This window comes from Peromyscus californicus, unplaced genomic scaffold, assembly GCF_007827085.1.
Source record: "Peromyscus californicus insignis strain IS unplaced genomic scaffold, ASM782708v3 Scaffold_9__1_contigs__length_137607984, whole genome shotgun sequence".
In the NCBI taxonomy this organism is placed as follows: Eukaryota; Metazoa; Chordata; class Mammalia; order Rodentia; family Cricetidae; genus Peromyscus; species Peromyscus californicus.
In genome coordinates, this window is record NW_026294617.1 from 118,129,509 (window position 1) to 118,153,565 (window position 24,057).

The window sequence follows — 24,057 nt, forward strand, 5'->3', positions numbered from 1 at the left end:
CCAAAGCAAGCTCAAGGTTAATTTCTTTCCCTCCATTTAACTAAATTCATTCTAATACTCTGTAATATTCCTTTTGGCGTTTCAGAATTCATCCTTTTGCTGATTAGCTACAATAAAGAATTTCCCAAAGTGTACAAAGATATTTTTAAATAAATACTTGCTTTGACCTTCAGTGTTCATTATATTGGTATCTAGGAAGCCAAACATGTAATTATAGAGTAAATTTGGATTCTAAACTTAAGTTAAAATATTTTAATTTTCACCATATGCTTCCTCCAGTGTAATTATATAGTACATGGAAACTTTACACAGCACATATTTTTGAGTTATTCTTAAGATTTATTTATTTCATTTTACGTGTATGTGTCTATCTCTATGTGCACCATGTGCTCACAGGTGCCTGCAGAGACTAGAGAAAGCTGTCAGATCTGCAGGAATTAGAGTTACAGGCAGTGGTGAGCTACATCATACGAACCCAAGTCCTCTGCAAGAGCAGAAAGTGCTTGTAACCACCGAGCAATCTCTCCAGCCCTTTCTGAGAAGGCTTTTATGTTGTAAAGAAAATACCTACTAGACAGATGCCTGAAACCTGTTGTCCTAGTTTGCTTTTTTTGTTGCTGTGATAAAACACTGATGAAAAGCATCATTTGGAGAAAAGGGTTTATTTGGCTTACAGGTTACAGTGCATCATCCAGGGAAACTATGCAGGAACTGAAGCAGAGATCATTGAGGAACACTGCTTAGTGATTTACTCCCCAAAGTTTGCTCAGCCTGATTTTTTATACAACCCAGTACCAACTACCCAGAGGTGTCACTAACCCAAAGTGTACTGGGCCTTCCCACTTCAATCGTTAATTAAGAAAATGTCCCCAGATATGCCCACAAATCAATCCAATGGAGAAAATTAGTCAATTGAAATTTCCTGACTTTAGGTGACTCTATTTTTTGTGAAGCTGACAAAAATTTAACCAGCATACATGCCAACAAATGAGATGCAGGAGATGAGCAACTATTGTCTTGTCTGAGAAGCACTTGAAAATGTTCAACTTTATACATTACCTTTGGGAGAATGTTGAAAATACAAGATAATCAAAAACCCACAACATGGGGAGGGGGTGCAGAGCATGAGAGACCTTAGGACACTTTGTCCTAAATCGGATGTCTCCATCAAATTACTCCCCTTAAGGCTTCTGTAAAGAAAGAGAAGAAGGAGAAGGAGGAAGAGGAGAAAGAGAAAGAGGAGGAGGTGGTGGAAAGGTTATAAGATCCAGAGGGAATTAGGGACACCAAGGAAACAAAGCCTTTTACACACAGCAGGATCAACAACACACATAAGAACTCAGAGAGACTGTAGCAGCCAGATGGGTTCCCAGTGCTGAGAGGGAAATGGATACAGGCCCTCATCCCTAACCCAGAGGCTACCTCCAATTGATAATCACTCATAAACAGAAAGTTAGTTTTCTCCAATGGACTCTCTGGATATACAAACCACTCTTCCTTTTGGGGAGTGGAGTGGTAAGATGGTCTCTTTATGGAGTCCTGGCTTCCCTAGAGCTCTCTGTTTAGACCTGGCTGTCCTCATACTCAGAGATCCTCCTGTCTTTGCCTCACAAGTGCTGAAAGTAAAAAAAGTGGCAGCCCTACAAACCACGTTTAAGGGCAGGCTCTGTGCTCAACAGTAGATTGCCAACACAAAATCAGCTCGATGGCATTTTTGGAGGTTCTTTGTCTCACAATGCTTTTCGTCAGGGCTCCCTACCATCCCTTCCTCACCTGAGAGGTTTTTTATACATTATGGTTTCTGGTGCAGTGTTTTTATGGGATTTCTCTGTGTGTGAATGTGTGTGTGTGTCCATCTACATATGTTTCTTGTAATTTTTCTTTGTTTCTTTTTCTTATATTTGTGTTTTATTTTATTACTTTAGATGACTATTTGTTTTCTAAAGAAAAAGAGAACGAAAGGGTATAATTTGGATAGAAGGGGAGGTAGGGATGATCTGCAAAGAGTTAGGGAAAGGGAAACTAATCAGAATATACGGTATTGAAATAATTCTATTTTCAATAAAAGAAAATGGGAAAAAGAGTATACAGTACAATCAACATTGTATTCATTCAGTGATACTTATTGAGAGGTCATCACAAGGAAGATGTAATCAGAGAGTCAACAGGGTTGATGCATGTTGGCAGTGTAGTTTACAAAGGCTTTAGATTTTAATTTTAATAAGCTGGACCCATAGAAAGTTTGCAAAGAGTGGCAAATAAAAACTTTAATAAGAAGTATATGTAAAGTATTTTTTATAATGAACTTTAGATATAACAGGTAAATCAATGTCAGTTGCAAAAGAATTACAGTAATTACAGATTTATGTTGAAAATATGCTGTAAAGTTTAGTTTGTTAGTCACTGAATTCAAAGGAAAGCAAAAATAATTCCTTAAATTGGCACTTTCTGTAATAACTAATAATAACCATTATAGCTTTGACCCATACTTTAAATGGGACTGGATTTTTTTCTAATTTCTTCCCACATTTGTTTCTCATTGGAGGTACTGATCTGAGTTCTTTCTATAAGGCCAAAAGCTGTTTGAAGTAGAACTTTGTTGTGGAAACTAGATATAATTGCAAAGTATTTTACTAATATTTAAACTATAAAAAGGCATTAGACTGTGTAGACAAGTAATGTGTCATTGAAAATCTTCTCTAAGGCTTTGGGATGATTCTGAATAAATGGAAGAAACAGTTATAGTTATCTAGCCATTATCTATCCTGTAAAGTGTTTGTTTGTTTGTGTGTGTGTGTGTGTGTGTGTGTGTGTGTGTGTGTGGGTGTGTATGTAAATACACAGATCAGTGTATATGGAACTATAATATTCAATTCCATATAGAAGTATAGTTATAAAGAATGGGTGACAGGAATTTAAGGTAGCATTGTGCACTACATATGAGAATATTTGATCATAAACTCATAAATTAAGAACTAGTCTTTAAAAATAGGATGACTCACATTACATAAGCATCAAAGAAGTGGTATGATATTATCAGCACTTTACGAGGGTCAATTTCACTCACTGTTATTTAGAAATGTAAAGTCTTGATGATGAAGAACAGTTAGAACAATATTCAACCAGCCAGCAAAAGCATCATAAATACTTCAATTATGGCTGTGTGGCAAAGATCACGAAACTCAAGTACAGTGATGATGATCTTCAAAGATGCATACTTGCTGAGAGATGCTTCTGTATTTGATGAAGATCATGATGCCAAAAGTGAACATTTCTAGATTATTCATCCAGAGATATCAAAGGGCAGGAGAAGGTATCTTTTAGCATATGAGATCAATAAGCCTAGGGATTTTGTGTCAGACGTGTAAAGTGTGAAGTGCTATGGCACAGTTTGACGGTCTAGGAGGCATCATGCCTTAGTAGAAAACTGTGAGCTGGATCTGTAGACATGAGTTCAACAGCACAAGTACTGGTTCTTTAGGGAAGGTGAGATTAAATATTGAAAATGTGTGATATGTAAAACAAGAAGAAAAATAAATCAGTGGAGATCATAGAACATTAGTTGTAAAAGGACATGAAAAGAAAACTATATCCAGAGGAGAAGTGTAAAATATGATAAGCATGAAAAGAAATAGGAGACAAAACTCTACAAACCAAAGATGGTTTTGGTAAGGAAGGAAAGAGTTTTCTCAGTCACACACTGTGGGCAGACAGATAGTGTAGAAGTTTTATTATTTTATTTTTGGCCAGAATATTGCATTCACAGTCAAGTCCTATGGATGTGAGATAATTATTTTTGTAGCATTGTTTCACTACACAGAATATCCAGTGTAACATGTACATAAATAAGCAGTTAATGACAACTATAATATATTCCAAATCTAATTTTTGATGTTGGGAATTGAATTTAGGACCTCGTACATGCTATGCAAGCTCCCTATCACTAGGCTATATTCCAAGCTCAAATGTGAATCATTTCAAGGCAAATAGCTTTAATGTTTAACAGTATATATTTTTATGTACATGGTATTTCTTTTATTTTCTTTAAATATAAAATATATTGTGATGAAAAAGGCTAATTATATTTATCAAAATAATCATGGTACTTCTATTTGTCATTATTCTTATTAATGATATCTGACATATGGTTGGTCATATTACCTCCTTGCAATTAAATATATTAGTAGATTATTTATTTATAATACCTATATTACAATTTAAGAACCTAATTACCTTACTTTCTGATCAAATAAGCATTAATATTAACTATAAACTGCCAATGACTTAATCAGGCTTTTTTGCAGGTAATCAAAAAGTGATGACATGTTTATTTATAAAAAAAACTTAAGACTATCAAATAGAATGTCAGTTAGTGAGTCTAAAACTGTACCAACAGTTTTTAAATAATTACATTCCTGGTTATCTATTATTTTAACGTGTGTGGCTTATTGCTCAGAAAACCATTGCTAATGATTGAAAGTGATGGCTAAACTTTTAGACATACTTTCTTCCCCATAGTCAATGGTTTGGGGAAGAAGATTCAAAATCCCTTTTTAGTTTATCTTGAAAGTAGGGTTCATAATCTCAAATGCTCAAGGCTGTGGATCTAGTTTGGTCCAATGCACCAAGAAGCTTATACCAGCTAAGTATGATGCTATCCTTTGGCTGGAGGCAAGAGTTTTCCCCCATATAATGATTAGAAAATGTTGCAGATAGAATACAGTCATTGATGATTACTGTGGAAACAGAAATGTTTAATGGGTTAGTAACCTGTATTTGTACACAATGTCAAGTAATAGACATGATTTTGGTCTTTAACATGACTTTTTACCTCCTATATTTGTGGTAGGATGGGTCTTCATGGAACTCGGAACTTTGATTAAATAATATATTTCCTCGTTCTCTTGTAACATGAGAAAAATTGGACTATGTAATTGCAGGGTTCTATTTTACTCGTATTGTTTAGATTACTGTTTTAATTGTGCATCCCACAGAAAAAAATTATAGGAATAAACTTGAGATGGTTATAATTACAATGGCATTGAGGTTAAATATTTAAATTCAGGGACATTTTTCAAGCTTAAAGGCATATTGTTCTCATATGTTGGATATCCAAATATGGGCAAAATTGCTCCTATTCTACTCAATCTGTTGTTATAATTTTGCTCAAAGTTTGAAAAGGACTAAAAAAAAATTGTATGAGCAGAAGAAAAAAAATGAAAATACCAGCTTACCGTATTTTACTACATAGAAGCATAACCAGTAAGACAGGTCATCTCTGACATACTCATGACTGACTAGAATGCCTGGCCCTCACCAAAATCTCAGTTGGTTTTTGCTTGCAGAGCCCTCAGCTTCTGGATGAATGATGAAGGGCAAAGCACTCTTCCATTTCATCTTTTCTCCTGATGAACCTCATTTTCAGGTGATGAGGGAAAGATCTGCTATTTCAGTTGACTTCTGGAAAAAATTAAAAATGCCATATAGAGTCTCTCCATTCATATTTATTTTCAAGACTGGAATTAAATACTGGGAAGTTGAAGAAAAGAAAAATAACATTTTCTTTCCCAAGTGCATTTTATAATTCAGTGTTATGAACTAGGCTTTGGGACTTGGGCTCTGGGAATTAAAGTATGAAGTACAGGGTTAGTTCATCTCTTGATGTATACTACATCTTCTTGCCTTTCTTAGAAATGATTAAGATTAGACAATGAAAAATTTTCCAACTTTTCAAACTTCAACCTCTGGCTTCAATTTTCAGGAAGGGAAAATATATAAATACAAATCATGCTTGAAGAGTTATTGAACATGAGAATCATCAGTCTTAGGACAACAAGCTGACCAAACAAAGGCCAGGATTTTTCTGATCCACTCCCCTATCTAGTCCTTTCAGACATGAGGACATGTCAGAGGAGTGGCTATCTTCTCACCCTTGATTCATGATTCAAGTTCCCTGCTAGATGAAATCTCAACTCCATCTCTCTCTCTCATCCCTCCTCCCCACCTCCCCATTATATAGGGTAATGTAATTCCTATGCTAATTTGTACTTTATCCCTTGTCTGTGGGGACTCCTTATTGTACCATCATCAGTAACTCCAGGTCTGCTTCTAGTAGGATGAGAATTTCTAGGGAAAAATGTTTATTTTCTATCTAACTTTTTAAGTATGAAAAATAGTGTTCCTTGTAGAATGTTCTCACAAAGTGTTAGCTCTATCCCCAGACATGATGGGTGGATCCAAGTAGTCTTAGATAGTTACAAACATGCTTTCTTGTCTGCCCTAACTTAATTGGGTCACACCTAATCTACTCCTGTAGGTGTGATGTTTTTCTTCATTACGTCACATGTATCCCTAGCTATGGTCCTTTATCCCACTAATGACACTTTACCAATCTGTTGTTGACTGGGGCTTCACTCCAAGTTTTTAAAGGTGACAATCATTTGAAAGACTGACTACTAAAGCACATAAATATGCTTCCATGAACATGAGTCTCTATTAAGGAGGAATACACTGAAATATCCAGTGTAACATTCCAGAGGCCACCAAGATTCCCTTAGACATGTGTGTTAAAACAGGATCTTCTTTTGCAAATTTATCTTCTTATGTACTCTTCTTGGTCCTCAGTGAACTTCTCAAGTTTCTCTCTGTTGAAAATCTGAAACGATCTCATACCTTCACTTGCCTAGTACATACACTATGATGCTGGTTTTCTGTCACATATACCTTCTTTTTACATTAAAGCACCACACATGACTAAATGTAGCATAATCTCTGGTACCCACCGCTCCCCTTGATATATGGTCTCATACTATCTCATGGTGGTCAGGAATTCTCCAGCTATCCCAGTCTAGCCTCAAACTCATAGTAATCCTCCAATCTTATCCTACCCCCAAGTTCTGCGATTACATGTGTGAGGCACCATAACCTGATGGTACCTATTTCAACCTGTTTCTGAATTTGAGGTATTCTATTTAGAGCAGATGAATTTGCTTTGGTAAATTAATATGAGTCAAGAGAAACTTATTAATCAATTTAATATGCTGTATCCTACACTCCTAGCAAAATTCCTTTAAAGTTTTCTTACTTTTCCTAGGAAAATTTGTTTACTGATTTGGTGGTAAGCATATTAATAAAATAGACATGAGTAGGTGCCATGCAAATATTTATTGATAGTATCTAGGTTATTATGTTTGTACCTATATTTATCTATCTAACCTCTACATTTATAGCTATTTCGGAATGTTCTTGTACAATTAGTAGTTACTGTCCATTATTGTAAATAGTAGTCTTAGTAGTCAGTGATCACAGCCAAATTTAGAATCTAAAGATAGATCAAAGTAATTAATTGGTGATCTCAAAGGGTCACCTTCTATTCTGGACAGAATCCAACTTGAGTGGGTGCCTAGAAGCAATTCCTCCCTTGGTCTTCCTTCCTCTATCTTTGGCTCCTTCGTGGCTCTGATCTCTGTGTCATAATTCCATCCTGCTGCAATGTGTTGAGATCAAGGCAAAGTGACAAATTCATGGCTACATCCGGATACAATAATAATGAATTCTTGCATTCTCCAGATTGAGAAAAAATACAAGAATACTAATATATCAAACTAAAGGGACAAGAAGAAAACAAAGCATCCTCAAAAGCTGCAACAAAGGAAGTTTCTACTTGATTCATATTGATCGCCTGCCTCCAACAGCATTGTATCAACTTGATAAGTGGCTCTTCTACAAGGCCCCCTTGGTGGAGCTGGTGAATATTTGGAAAAGAATGCGTAAGGCAAAGGATTCTGTCTTGCTCAGTTATGCTCTCTCACACCCACCTCCTCCATCATGTATTCTTTCTCTTGGTATTTACATGTAAGCACATTGAAGAAGAATAAAGTTCAGATAATAATCACATTACCCTTTATTTTGTCTGGCACCATAATTTATAAATACATCCATAAACGTATTCATTCACTTTAACTCCAGAGTCTCAACTAGTTTTAAAAGCCTATTTATGGACCACACCACAGTCCTGGGAAGTCAGGGACAGATTCAATTAGGAAATATGATGTTGATTTCATTATATGAATCAAAAACCTGACTCTACTTCCCCATTATTCCTCTCTCTGGGATCTCTGTTAGCCAATATGTTCTCTCTCTGAAAATTAGGAAGGAGTGCAACACTTTCTGAGGAGACCAAAAAACCAACAGAACAAATCCCATTTGGCCAGTAGAACAGAGCTGAATTGTAGCCACATTTCACCAGGATAAATAGTATCAAGGACATACCTGCATATTCACATTATCACATGACATGCCCCATCTACATACCCATTCTGAAGAGGATTAGAGTGAGAACACCATTGGTTGCTTTTCATTCTCTTCAGGATCACTTCCTTCCACTATGAACCTCCTCCTCCACAAGACAGTTTAACCTGACATGGTCAAAGGGGTAGAGGATGAAAACAAAAGGGGAATGGTACTTATTTACCTGGACAATGCAACGCCACAGCTATGCTGCTTTATAAAAGCATACTTCTCATTGAGTAATATGCTTTCAAAGGATCTTACAGATTTTCCATTGAGTTTTCTCTGAAGCTCTCTGAATCTAGGAGGATATACATCTCTAGCTAGAGTTTTCCTGCCTGGCCCACAGTCAGAACAAATCTCTCTCACCTGCCAGTCCCACAGCCACTCAGACCCGACCAAGAAAACACAGAAACTTATATTGGTTACAAACTGTATGGCCATGGCAGGGTTCTTGATAACTGTTCTTACAGCTTAATTTAATCCATTTCTATTAATCTCTACCTTGCCACATGGCTCGTGGCTTACTGGCATCTTCACATGCTGTTTGTCATCAAGGTGGCTGGCAGTGTCTCTCTGACTCAGCCTTCCACTTCCCAGCTTTATTCTCCTCCTTGTCCTGCCTATACTTTCTGCCTAGCCAATGGCCAATCAGTGTTTTATTTATTGACCAATCAGCAACACATTTGACATACAGAACATCCCACAGCACACATCTATCTTCAGTTAGATACCAAGGACTCCTAAACATATAGATACATCTTTCTGCTACTATTTTCTTGTCTCATCAGGAAGGCCTATAAGTAGAAAATGCAGTGTGTGTCCTTTTCCCAATACTTCTTGCTGTGGGATGTTCTGTATGGCAAATGTGTTGCTGATTGGTCAATAAATTAATGACTGATTGGCCATTGGCTAGGCAGGAAGTATAGGCGGGACAAGGAGGAGAATAAAGCTGGAAAGTGGAAGACTGAGTCAGAGAGACACTGCCAGCCGCCACTATGACAAACAGCATGCGAAGATGCCGGTAAGCCACGAGCCATGTGGCAAGGTATAGATTAATGCAAATGGATTAATTTAAGCTGTAAGAACAGTTAGCAAGAAGCCTGCCACGGCCATACAGTTTGTAACCAACATAAGTCTCTGTGTTTACTTGGTCAGGTCTGAGTGGCTGTGGGACTGGCAGGTGAGAAAGATTTGTCCTGACTGTGGGCCAGGCAGGAAAACTCCAGTTACAACTTCTTTCTTCCAAGTTTATTTGGTATCCCCCAAAACACATGCACTCCTTTACCAGATAACAAGACTTTGGAATGAGGATCCCAGAGAAGCAACACTTTTCTTATCTAACCACCAGACACTTAAGATGTTACTGTCTCTAAATTCCCCAGTCTAAAGTTACCTATCCCTACAACTGGAAAATATTCAGGCTCTAATCATTTCTGTTTTTGCAATATTTTAGAGCTATCCCATGGGTCTGCCTCAAACAAACTAGATTACTATTAGAAGGTAGCTCCCACTCCATCTTTCCCACAGATGTATGGGGAGAGGATGTGAGAAATCACAGGAAGCTTCTGTATTCAAATAAATCTCTTTAGTGATCACCTCACAAAATCCTCAATAAAAATCCTTGCACAAAGGCGCTTCATATCTCATAGCTGGCCCCACAAATCCATCCCCAAATTATGCATAGGACTGTAAATAGAGTGTTTCTTAAAGGCAGTTTACAAACACATGTCATGGAAGATTAAAATAACCCTCATATCTTGGTAGCTTAAAGAATGTAAGATTTATATGTTGTGATTGTGTACTCATCAGCAGGGCTCTGTTCTGCATGGTTCTCCTAGATGCTCTGTGATGGAAGCCAATAGTCCAGCCATTAGCTAGAGCACTGATAGATTCAGTGGCAGAAGGAATGGGGACATGACACAACACATGCTGGATCTTATTCATCTGGCTTCCCTAGAGTTAAACAGTAAGTCATTGTCTTGAGGGAAGGGACAAGAAATTGTCAATTACTGTGTAATCTGTTACATACTCTGGTTTCCAAATCTAATGGTCAATGCTCAAGACATCTTTTCTTGAACTACCCCACTCCATTAGACACAAAGGGTTGATTCTTTCATCTAATACACATTAGAGAATTTGAACTTACTTAAGTATCTTTTATTTTTGTGTGTGTATGTATGTGTGATAATGACATGCACTATTTATTTTTACATAAAGAAATAAATCTTGGTTGAATTTTTTTCTTTTTTCTTTTTTTTTTTCATTTCGATTTTTTTTCTTTATTAAGAAATTTTCTACTCATTCCACATACCATCCATAGATTCCCCACCTCCATCCCCCCCAGCCCTCTTTCCCGAGCTACCCTGCATCCCCACATCCCCCAAATAGAGGTCTCCCATGGTCAGCAGAGCCCAGCACACTGAGCCTAGGCAGGTTCAAGCTCCATCCCACTGCACAAAGGCTGTGCAAGGCGTCACACCAGAAGCCTGCCCATAGATCAGGGACAGATCCCAATCCCCCTGCCTGGGTGCCCCCTAAAGAGTTCAAGCCAAACAACTGTCTTCCATACGCAGAGGGCCTAGTCCAGTCCATGGGGGCTCCACAGCCACCAGTCCACAGTTCATGGGCTTCCACTAGTGTGGCTGGTCATCTCTGCATGTCCTCCTATCATGATCTCGATTTCCCTTGCCTGCAATATCTCTCCTCTCTCTCGTCAATTGGATTCCCAGAGCTCAGCCTGGTACCTGGCTGTGGATCTCTGTATCTGCTTCTATCAGTCACTGGACAAAGGCTCTATGATAACAGCCTCTGAGTCCTCATCCAAATGAATCTCAGCTGAACTGTTGCTCAAAAGCCTAAAATCTTAACCAGGCCAAAAGCTTCTAGTTCCTGGTCTTCACGCCTTATATACCTTTCTGCTTTCTGCCATCACTCCCTGGGATTAAAGGCTCACTTCTTGGGATTAAAGGCGTGTGTCACCATGCCTGGCTGTTTTCAATGTGGCCTTGAACTCACAGAGATGCAGAGGGATGTCTGCCTCTGGAATGCTAGGATTAAAGGTGTGAGTGCCACCATTTTCTAGCCTCTGTATCTAGTAACTGTTCTGTTCTTTGACCCCAGATAAGTTTATTAGGTTGCACAATATTTTGGGGAACACAATACCACTACAAGATTTCTCCAACTTCTTTATGTGGGCATTTAGAGCTATGAATTTTCCCCTTAGCACTGCTTTCATGGTGTCCCATAAGTTTGGGTATGTTGTACATTCATTTTCATTGAATTCTAGGAAGTCTTTAATTCTTTCTTATTTCTTCCCTGACCCATTGGTGATTCAATTGGACATTATTCAGTTTCCATGAGATTGTAGGCTTTCTGTAATTTGGGTTGTTGAAATCTAACTTTAAGCCACAGTGGTCTGATAAGATACAGGAGGTTATTTCAATTTTTTTTTGTATCTGTTGAGATTTGCTTTGTGACCAAGCATGTGGCCAGTTTTGGAGAAGGTTCCATGGGGTGCTGAAAAGAAGGTATATTCTTTTGTGTTATGGTGGAATATTCTGTAGATATCTATTAAGTCTATTTGAGTCATAATGTCTGTTAGTTCTCTTATTTCTTTGTTAAGTTTCTGTCTGGCAGACCTGTCCATTGGTGAGAATGGGCTGTTGAAGTCTCCCACTACTAGTGTATGGGGTTTGATGTGTGATTTAAGCTTTAGTAATGTTTCTTTTACAAATGTCGGTGCTCTTGTATTTGGGGCATAAATATTCAGAATTGAGATTTCATCTTGTCAGATTTTCCCTGTGATAAATATCTAGTGTCCATCCCAATCTCTTTCAATTGATTTTAGTTTGAAGTCTATTTTACTAGATATTAGGATAGCTACACCAGCTTGCTTCTTAAATCCATTTGATTGGAAAGTCTTTTCCCAGCCTTTTATTCTGAGGTAGTGTCTGTTTTTGAAGTTGAGGTGTGTTCCTGTATGCAGCAAATGGATGGATCTTGTTTTTGTATCCATTCTGTTAGCCTGTGTCTTTTTATAGGTGAATTGAGACCATTGATATTGATGGGTATTAATGACCAGTTATTGTTAATTCCTGTTATATTTTGGTGGTAGTGTTGTATGTTTTCCTTCTTTGGTATTTGTTGATATGGGAATATCTATTGCCTGTGTTTTCATGGGTGTATCTAACTTCCTTAGGTTGGATTTTTCCTTCAAGTGCTTTCTGTAGGGCTGGATTTGTGGAGAGATATTGTTTAAATCTGGTTTTATCATGGAATATTTTGTTTACTCTGTCTATGTTGATTGAGAGTTTTGCTGGGTATAATAGTCTGGGTTGTTATCCATGGTTTCTTAGTAACTGCATAACATCTGTCCAGGACCTTCTGGCTTTTAGAGTCTCCATTGAGAAGTCAGGTGTTATTCTTATGAGTCTGCCTTTATATGTTACTTGGCCTTTTTCCTTTGAAGCTCTTAATATTTCTTCTTTATTCTATATGTTTAGTGGTTTGATTATTATGTGACAAGGGGACTTTTTTTTGGATCCAGTCTATTTGGTGTTCTGTAAATTTCTTGTATTTTTATAGGCATTTCCTTCTTTAGGTTGGGAAAGTTTTCTTCTAAGATTTTGTTGAATATATATTCTGTGCCTTTGAGTTGGTATTCTCCTTCTTCTATCCCTGTTATTCTTGGGTTTGGTCTTTTCATGGTGTCCCAAATTTCTTGGACGATTTGGGTCATGACTTTGTTTGCTTTAGTGTATTCTTTGACTGATGAATCTATTTCCTCTACCATATCTTCAACATCAGAGATCCACTCTTCCATCTCTTGCATTCTGTTGGTTATACTTGCATCCATAGTTCCTGTTCATTTACTCAGATTTTCCACTTCCAGTATTACTTCAGTTTGTGTCTTCTTTATTGTCTCCATTTCAGTTTTGAAATCTTGAACTGTTATCCTCACTTGTTTAATTGCTTTCTCTTGGCTTTCAATGGATTTACTGATTTCTTCCCATTTTTTGTTTGACTTTTCCTCAATTTCTTTAAGGGAATTCTTCATTTCCTCTTTTAAGATCTCTAATATCTTCTTAAAGTCATTTTTATGGTAGATATCTTCTGTTTCTTCTGTGTTGGGATGTTCAGGTCTTGCTGATGTAGGTTCTGATGGAGCCATATTGGTTTTTATGTTGTTGACTATATTTTTGCACTGGCTTCTACCCACCTCTTTCTCCACTTGGTGCAATCAGTGTCTGTGTCTGAGGGAGCCTCGCTTGGTCTGATTGATACTCTTGATTCAGTGGGAGCTCTTGGTCTAGACGATGCTGATGGACTCTTTGTCTCAGGGAGCAGCTCTTAGTTCAACTGGCGCTAGTGGGCTCTGTCTCAGGGAGTAGCTGCAGTCTTAAAGCATGGTAGATGTTGGTAATCTGACCTGTCTGTAGGAGGTCTGCCTGCCAACTGGCCTGAAACTGGGACTCTTAGTCTAATCAGGTGCTAGCGGGCTCTGTCTTAGGGGACAGTTGCTGTCTCTGAGGGTGGGTGGGATTGGGGGTAGGTGGGCTTGAGTTACAGGGTCTGATGGGGGATGGGGGTAGTCTGACCTGTGTGCAGGAGGTCTGCCTGCCAACTGGCCTGAAACTGGAACTGTAATGGGTGATGGTATAGTGGCACAGAGTTGTGCCCCTGGGCCCAAAGACTAGGGGCTGGGGAGTTTGGGTATGAGGATAAAGACTCATCTCTTAGTCCAATCAGGTGCTGGTGGGCTCTGTCTCAGGGAACAGTTGCAGTCTCTGAGGGTGGGTGGGATTGGGGGGAGGTGAGGTTTGGGTTACAGGGTCCAATGGGGGATGGGGGTAGTTTGACCTGTGTGCAGGAGGTCTACCTGCCAATTGGCCTGAAACTGGAACTGCAATGGGTGGTGGTGTAGGGGTTCAGGGTTGTGCCCCTGGGCCCAAAGCCTAAGGGTTGGGGAGTTCAGGTATGAGGATGAAAACTCACCTCTTAGTCTAGTCGGGTGCTGGCAGGCTCTCTTACTTAAGTCTCTTAATTTGTGTTGTTTATTCTTCTTACTAGTGCTGCCTTAGATTCCCTGTGGACTTGTATTTATCAACATTCACTCTCTCAGAGGTCTAGGCAAGCCTATGAATGACAAATCTAAAGTATAGATATTTAGTACTCAATTCTTTCCTGAGTTCATGATCACTGTATCCAACAATCCATTTGATATTTGTGCTGAGATGTATAACATCTCTAACAAGTTCAATATGAGCAAATTTAACTTCTTGATTTCTCATCCTAAACCTGCTTATTCTCAGCCTTTCTCACTTTACTAAGTAGACTAAGTAAACCAGGTGTTCTGTGGCATGTCCTACTTTTCTCGTGTGAAAACTGTGAACTATGTTCTAGAGTTCTTACATAACCATCATTAATGTAAATTATGCAATATATATCTTTTAAATATATCCAGAATACATTTTATTATACCCTGGAAAGATAGTATCTCAACTAAGCCAACTTCATCTCAGCTTCCTTGGGCTAGTTAGTGAATTGATCCAAATTCTAATCTCTGCATCCTTTCCTACACCACCTTTCCCCAAATCTACTTTGCAAATTCTATTTACAAGAATCTTTAAAATTCTCTTATGAATTGCTATTACATTTGAAATAAAATTCAAACTGTTACTCGAGAGACTTCAAATAAACCACATTTTTTAAATTATATTTCATCCCTCCTTTACTCTCTTGAGCTCCCTGGCCTTCCTGTGCAAAAACCACACAGAACAGAGTGCTTTACTCCCTCCTTTTGTGAACAATTTCCTCACAGATGTATCTATGTTTTCACTCTCATGCTTCCATCAAGCTCTTCTCAAGAAACACTCATTTATCCAGGAATCTCTAATAACACGCACACAGACACTCTCTCTTTCTTTTACTTTCATGAACACACACACACACACACACACACACACACACACACACACACACACTACATACATATTTGTGCTTAGATACTAACACACTATATAGAAAGAATATATAGCATGCATATATATTATCTATGTCCTCCTAACTTGAATATTATTTAATAATCTCAATGACCTCAATGACATTTATAACACTAAGATATTTGTTTTATTACCCATTTTTCCTACCAGAATACAAATCCCATGAAAACTGGTCATTTTTTTTCTCTTCTCCACTGTACTTTGCCATATGTAAACTAGTTTTTGATATATAACATTTTCTAAAAATTGTACGTTTGAATGAATAAGTAAATAAGTGTATGCTTGAGTCCTCAAGAGTCCTTTCATTTTGAACTGTTTATCATTGTGTCTCTAGAACTGAGTCCTATGGCACACAGGGGTACTCTATACTTATTCAGCAAATAAATACGTAGAAATATGATTGTCACAGAAGAAAATATACATCTATAGGAACATAAACACAGAACTTGCATTGTTCTTCAATGCCAGTATTCTTACCAAGCGTTATTACCAACTCATAGGAAAATTTAAAGAGTACATATTGAAGGAACCACTGAATGTCTTAAAGAACAGCTGAATGAAGACCTGGTCCTAGGAAGAACAGAACTCTCTAACCCTTCATACAGCAGAATTGACAATAGAGACAAAATGAAGCTGGAGGTATTTAAATGGTTACAAGGAAGTGATCAATGATTTCAAAGACAAAAATGCAATAGAATGGTCAAGGCAGAAATCAGTTCACATAAGAGTAAAAATCTTAAAATCAATGAGTTAAAATCAGACAAGGTTTTAAAAAGGTCATCAGAAAAGGAAAAACAGAGGAAGCTTATCCAGTGGAGAGAAAAATCAACTATACTACTTTACCACTAGGACTCAGGATTTCTAAATGCATTTCCATGATGATATTACAGGATTGTAACTCCAGTCTCTGTATTGTGAAATGTGGCTTTTCGTCTTTATTTAGACTATAAGGCTCACGTGGCATTCCTGATACAGAAAGAGTGACATCTGTGGTCACATAGGTTACACTGAATTTTTATAAGACTTCACTGAGTATATTAAAAACTATCCCGTAAAACATTCCTTTCTGGAAATGGGAAGTATATTAAATAGTCTGCGATAGCAATAGCAGATTAATACTAGCACTGCCTCAAGTAGATATTATAATAAAGGATTCATTCTGTGCAGTTACAAAAATACAGAGTCAAGCAAATTTTGTGCTAACTTCTACTTGCCACCTAGTGGCTTTAATTAACCTGTCTTGTGAGTCACTGAGCCTTTATGAATTCCATTTATATTGCTTTGTGGCGATATGACATTTACTTCTTCACACCATTTTGACTTTTTTCAATTATTGCCATGAAAAAGTATATTGAGCAAATGTCACTGCTAAGGAAGCCCTGACCAAGCCATGGAATTCCTGTGGGTGACCAATATTGAGTGCTATAAAGTAGCAATATAAAGAAAATGCCTGGATTTTTCTAATATGACTGCAAGTCCAGGAATGGTATCCCATTATTGCTAATTAAGTGACTTAAGAATGATAAGCAACTGCTGGTCATTTGCAAACATTGAGAATTCCTTTTGTATTTGAATTCTCTAAGCAGTACAGAGTTATTTTTATCTATGAAATACCAGAACCATACTTTTATGATTTTGATAGTCATAGAATAAAAGATGTCAATCTTTCACTTGATCTCTCTTAGGTGCAATAATACATGTCAGTGACCAGTAAAGTTACTGCATCAAAACCATCTGCATGGTCCCAATTCCCAAAGCACCCGGGACAAGGAAGGGTGTACTTTGTATATTCAGAGCCTGACAAGCTTTAGTAATTAGGATAACTTTGTGTTCATTTGGAATGCTGATAAAAGACAAATATTATGATCTATGATCGTCCATTGAAATGATATTATCTCCTTAAAAGATATAAAAGTAGGAGAAGACATATTTTAAAGAGTAAAGTATGGATGAGTCCCAAAGCAATGCATAAAATAAGCATCAGGTGGAATACAGAGGCTGGAAGAATTGATTATGCTACTGGGGTGCTCTCCTGAAGAGGATAAAGGAAGCAGGGACATGCTCTGTTACTCTTTGCATGTGCAAGATGGGCCTGGAAACAATATGCTGACATCTCTGCCACACAGATACTCCAACGAGCTCCTGTGCTGAATCAACCATTATCATTTGCAGACTTTCTGAGTCTACTGATTGACAGCTACACAGTGTGTCTTAATGGCCCCCTCTTCACTAGCCAATTTAAATGAAAAAGAAGCAAAATTACATAGAACAGAATGAGGATCAAAGGCTAAAATGGAAGATGAGGGGAAAAAGATGAAACACAAAACATGCTTCACCAAACATCTCATACAAAAATAGCAAGTGGATCCCTCTAAGTACTAGTTAGATTATGAGCACAGCCAGTGGCAACTTTGATGTGCTTAGGCATTTCATCATGTAATATCACATGCTAGTGGTGTTTCCTCGGCAGCCCCCATTAACAAATTCTTATTTTAGATTCTTTTTTAATGATCCCAACAGTCTTCATTGGCCCTGATGTGAATAGACTACGTTACCACAAGCTCTCTGACATCTGATAGATTAGTAATTCTTAGCACTCATATCAGAGGAAGGTCAGTGGTTTTATTGGTATTTCATATCCAATATGACAACTATTCAAACTGCATGTGATCTTGAGCTTTCCAAGTAAGATAATTTCTCTTGTGCATGATAAACTGTAGATTCCATGGACATGTAGCACCCAGCACAAAACAAATACCATTTAAAAAACTCTGATGAACACTAATAATTTATGTATTTAAACAAAGTTCCAGGAACATCAGAAAAGATATGCCCCAACAAAAGGACTCTTTAAATATTTTTGTAATTTGTTAATAAGCCTCTCATAATTTTAAGCATTAATTTTAGTTACATTGTAAAGAACTGTTACATGTCTTGACATAAGAAGTGTTGCTGGGCTTATATTAATGATATTTTTTTTACAAATTAAAAAGATATAATGAAGAATGGATAATTATATTACTTTATGGTTAATGGCTTCCACAAGCAGTGCAAGCTGCAGTTTATACATGAAATAAATATGTTGTGTATATTTGCATCATTTATTCTTTACAGAATTACTGAATATTTATTATTAAAAATGGTTGGATATTTTGTTCAATAAAGATATAGGCTTCATTTCTTATATCTTTATTGTTCTTTATTATTTTTTCCTAGTTTTTTATTCACATTCAAATTCATATTAATCAAAACAGAAATCTAGCATTTACCTTTGCCCAAATATCTTAAGACAGTACAATCTATTATTACTCAAAAACTTGCCTTGAGTATCTTAATCTTCCATAAACCCCAAACATCTTATTTCTGAACAACATTAGCATTGTGAATCAATATTAATGTTATTGGAATTATTGATACTTTTTTTCAAATAAGTTATATTTTTCAACATTCAGATTGTATCCTTAGGCAGCAAAAGTCTGTTGACTTCTTTGAAGTAGTTCTGAATTCCAAACTACAGAACTAACTACTGATGAGGTTCAGGAATTGTTTTTGAGTTTGAGAAAATATTAATGGGAGCCAGATTTCCAATGCTGTAACAAAATACCTGAAGAAAATGTGAAGCTTATTTTTTTGCATTGTTTTAGAGATTTCAGTTCACAAACACTTTACTCTTGTTTGGGGACTATAGTGAAGTAAGACAAGGAGTGGAAGACGCAGAGGGAGGAAAAGATGTTTACCTCATGGTGACCAGGAAGCAGAGAAAGAGAGGAAGTTAGGGTAGACTCTCCAAGAAAACATTTCCCAGGAACCTCTACTTTCAAGATTTTCCAGTCTCCTAATTTTTGTAACCTCGCAATAGCCTATTAAATGAGTATCATATCACTGGAATAATCTACTAATGAGACTGTAGTCCTTATAACTTAATCACTTCCTAAAAGCTTGCTTTTGAAGGTCTCTTACTGGGCACCATTGTTTCCACGTGGTAGTCTAGTGGAAACATTTCAAATTCTTACCACAGAAATATCAGAGAAAGAATACGCCTTTATTATTTCCACTCTTCCCCACTTGCCCAAAATCCAGTGAGGAGAAATGATTATCTGACATTCTAAGATCACATACCCTCATTTTACATAGGCCCCTTCATATATCCATGAAAGGAAGAAACAACACAGAGAAGAATCTGAACAAACTAGCCTTGTTAAGTTCCCTTGATTCTTAGCATTAGATCATACTTGATATTCTTCAGTCAGACCCCTGTGTGACTGCTCCTTATCAAACACAAACATAAAATTGTAGTTTCCCCATTGGGAGATCTTCATTCTTATAAGCATCTGTGTCAGATGAAACTTATTAAGTAAATGTGTATGTTTTTCTATTATTAATGTATCTTTTATTATAGGTCTCTCTTCCATGAACTCATAGTAAAGAAAGCTTATTTTTTCTTGTCTATGTCACCCATAGGAGACTGCTAAGCTTCAAAAAATTGCAAAACAAAACCTTAACTATTACTTTTACTATTTAATGGATTCTATAGCAAGTCTCCACAACACTTCTTATATTTCAGGCCAATAGCTCCTATGGGGTTCAGCCAGAAAAATCTCTAAGAAATAGTGAGTCCTGAGGAATGACGTGATAACATAGTAATTAGTTTATATGAGAACCTTCATCATGTCCCCCATACAACCACTCATCAAGAACAATGGTCTGCTGTTGGAAGGGAAAAGACAAGGACATTTCTTTCCCTCAGAACATTAGTATGGGCAGCAGAAAGGGCTAAGTTAGAAAGAATTTCATTTCTTAACCTGTTCTTTTCTATCCTTTTTCAGGTGAGAGCATCTCTCAAGACTGTGGCAGCCAGAATGGAAAAACAATGAGAAAACCATCTTAACTCTGATTAACAAATCAAAGCATACTCAAAGAAGGGTACTTATCACAAAAGAGATAGCACATGATGTGGGCAGAATGTTGTGCAAGGAGAATCTAATAACACACACACACACACACACACACACACACATACACACACAAATCCAGAAAGAGAAGCATACATAATACAAAAATGTAAACTTTAAAACACCAGTAAATAAAATAATTATCTCATTCAGAATTTTAATAAATATTTGTATTAATTCTTTGAGCATACAATATATATCATACAATGTATTTTGATCATCTTCACCCAATTTTTTCTCCTTATTCTACCTGACATCCCTATGTGTACAACTCTAACTCCTTTTAAAAAAATTTATTTAGTGACTCATCCTTTCTAGTTTGTGCTGCCCATATGCTCCTGAGTATAGAATCATTCACTGGAGTGTAATTGACCTACCAGGAGCCACACTCTTAAAGCCAATTGGCTCTTTCTTGCATAGAAGCTATCAACTGTCCACATCTCCTCAGAGATCAGGCATTATGAACTACTTCCCATTCTATGCCTGACTGTTGTCTAGTTTGATCTTGCCTACAATTTTAAAAGAATATAATAAATGTTAATAGGTCCTTTGATCAGAAAAAAAAGTTTAATAGAATAAGATGTGCAGTCTTAAAAGGAAATAGGAAAATTGAACACATGAAATGAAATCAACTGAATATTATGACATGAATGATTTCTAATTTTCTCCTAACAGCAGTTATACAGTCCATAATTCACGATAATTACTTTATTTGAGGATAAAATAATTGGGGTCCAAGGAGGGAAACACCTATAAAAAGCTACATTACCCTTCAGCTCACCATTGAATGCTGCCAAAGTTTACTCCTCAAAGGGGGACTTGAAAATCTTGTATACTCAGAAGGAAGCTCCACAAAGAGCCAGAAAAGAGAACAATTGCTTTTCTACTCTAACAAGTCATTGGGTGAGGGTTGCAGTCATGTTTCCAGCAGGCACGTGGGAAACAATACACAGATGCACCAGTGTTGCCTGATGAAACTGTGAGAAGTGGTGCACTGGTTAGGCACTAAATACATCTTCTACAGAGGCCTAGTAAACACAGAAGAGAAATACAAATATATCTTTACAAACATTGAGAAGGCTTTATTTTTGAAATACATTATCATTTTATTGGATACACAGTGATGATATACAAATGAGTACGGTGTGCTATTTCAGTGCATATATGCAGTATGTTAAGGATTAGAACTGAGTAATTGGTGTATCAATCACTTCAGATATTCATAATTTCCTTGTTATAGGAAGACTGAAAATATTCTCTATTAGCTGTTTCGAAGTACAAAGTTAGTTATTATTAACCACAATTATTCTACTGTGCTCTAAAACATGAGAAGACATTTCTCCTGTCTGACTACCATACTGTATTTACAAATAATCTTCCTGCTGTACCTCTCACCTACACCCCTGCCAGGTTCTGGTAACCACTATTCTATTCTCTACTTCTGTAAAATCAGCTTCTTTGGCTTCCACATATGTTGAAAAAATACATGATATTTTGTTGACATACTTCACATAACATATTGTTCTAAAGTTCCAACCAGGCTGCAGCAGATGGTAGCATTTTGTTATTTTAATGGCTGAACAATAGTTTATCTTGCATATATATGAGATGTTCTTTGTCCATTTGTCAGCCAGTGGATGCCTCTGTTGATTCTGTTATCAGACTGTGTTGACCATTGTGGCAATAGCATAGGAGTACAGAAGAATTTTTAGTATTTCAAATCTTTGGATTTGTACCCAATAGTGGGATTGTTGAGTCATATCAAATTTCTATATCTTGTTTATTGAGGCCCATCTATATTGTCATTCATAATGTCTGTACTACTTTCCAGTTCTATCAACAGTACATGAGAGTCACTTCCTTACATCCACTCCAACACTGGCTGCACATTTTTTAATAATTTGATAATAGGATTATAACTGAGATACTATCTTATTGTGTTTCTGATATGGATTTTCCTCAAAGGATAGTGACATTGAATATTATTCCATATTTTTATATACATGTTTATATATATATATATATATATATTTAGTATATGTTTATTTTAAGATTATTTGTCTTTTCATCACTGTTACTCATATATTCTAAAAATTACTATCTTATTGGTTGAATACTTTGAGAATATTGTCATCCACAGGCTATCTCTTCATTCTATTGATTGCTTCTTTTGTTGTATAGTCTTTTAGTATAACAAAATCCTATTTGCCAATTTTTAATTTTGTTGAGTAACATTTATCTATCTATCTATCTATCTATCTATCTATCTATCTATCTATTTATTTATTTATTTATGTTACATCCCTCTGTTTCCCCTCCCTCCTTCTCCTTTCCTCCTATTTCATTCCCCCCTCCTTTTCCCCCTATCCACTCCTCATCTGTTTCTGTTCAGAAAGGGGCAGGCCTCTCATGGATATTAGCAAAGCATGGTATAATATCAAGTGGAAGTAGGACTAAACACCTCCACTTGTATTAATCCAGTATGAGGAACAGGTTTCCAAGAGCCAGCCAAAGCATTAGGGACAGCCCCTGCTTCCATTGTTAGGAGTCCCACAAGTAGGCCTAGCTACGCAACAGTCACATATACATAGAGGGCTTAGTTTGGTCTCATGCAGGCTCCCTAGTTGTTGGTTCAGACTCTGTGTGTTCCTGTGAGCCAGGTTAGTTGATTCTGGGTTTTGTTTTGTTTTTGTGATGTCCTTGACCATTCTGGCTTCTAAATTCCTTCTTCCCTTTCTTCCAAAGGGTTTCCCAGGCTTGGCCTAATGTTTGACTGTGAATCTCTGCATCTGTTTCCATCAGTTACTAGATGAAAGATCTCTGTTGACTATTGGGGTAGTCACCAATCTGATCACAGGAAATGTCTAGTTCAGAATATGTATGCACTACTGTTAAGAATCTTAACTGAGGTCATCCTTGTAGATTCATGGGAGTTTCCCTTGCATCAGGTTTCTACCTGACCCTGAAATGTCCTCCTCTTTTCAGTTATCTCTTTTAGTACTTTTCCCCTTAATCCACCCTTCAACCAGATCTCTCATGTTTCCATCCCCACCTTCCTCCATTCCACCCAGGAGATCTCTTCTATTTCACCTTCCAGGGAGATCCAGGCACCTGCCTTGGGTCCTCCTTGTTACCTAGCCTCTCTGGGTCTGTGGATTGTAGCATGGTTATCCTTTACTTTATAGCTAATATCTACTTATGAACGAATACATACCATGTTTTTCTTTCTGAGTCTGGGTTACCTCACTCAGGATGAATTTTCTAGCTCTATCCATCTGCTTTCAAATTTACTTAGCTGTTTTTAACATCTCAGTAATACTCCATTGTGTAAATGTACCACATTTTCTTTATCCATTCTTCAGTTGAGGGACATCTAGACTGTTTCTAGGTTCTGGTTATTACAAATGAATCTGTGGTGAGTTTAGCAATTTGTGTTACATAAATCTTCTATGAGCATAGTGGAGCAAGTGTTCTTGTGGTGTAATGGTGCATCCTTTGAGTATATGTCCAAGAGTGGTATAGCTGGGTCTTCTGGTAGATTGATCCCCAATTTTCTGAGAAACCACCATATTGATTCCCAAAGTGGTTGTACAAGTTTGCATTCCCATCAGCAATGTAGGAGTGTTCCCCTTGTTATACATCCTCTCCAGCATGAGGTGTCACTTGTGTTTGTGATCTTAGCTATAGTCCCAGGTGTAAGATGAAATCTCTGAGTTGTTTTGATTTGCATTTCCTTAATGGTCAAGGATGTTGAACATTTCTTTGTTTCTCAGCCATTTGAGATTCTTCTGTTGAGAATTCTTTGTTTAGGT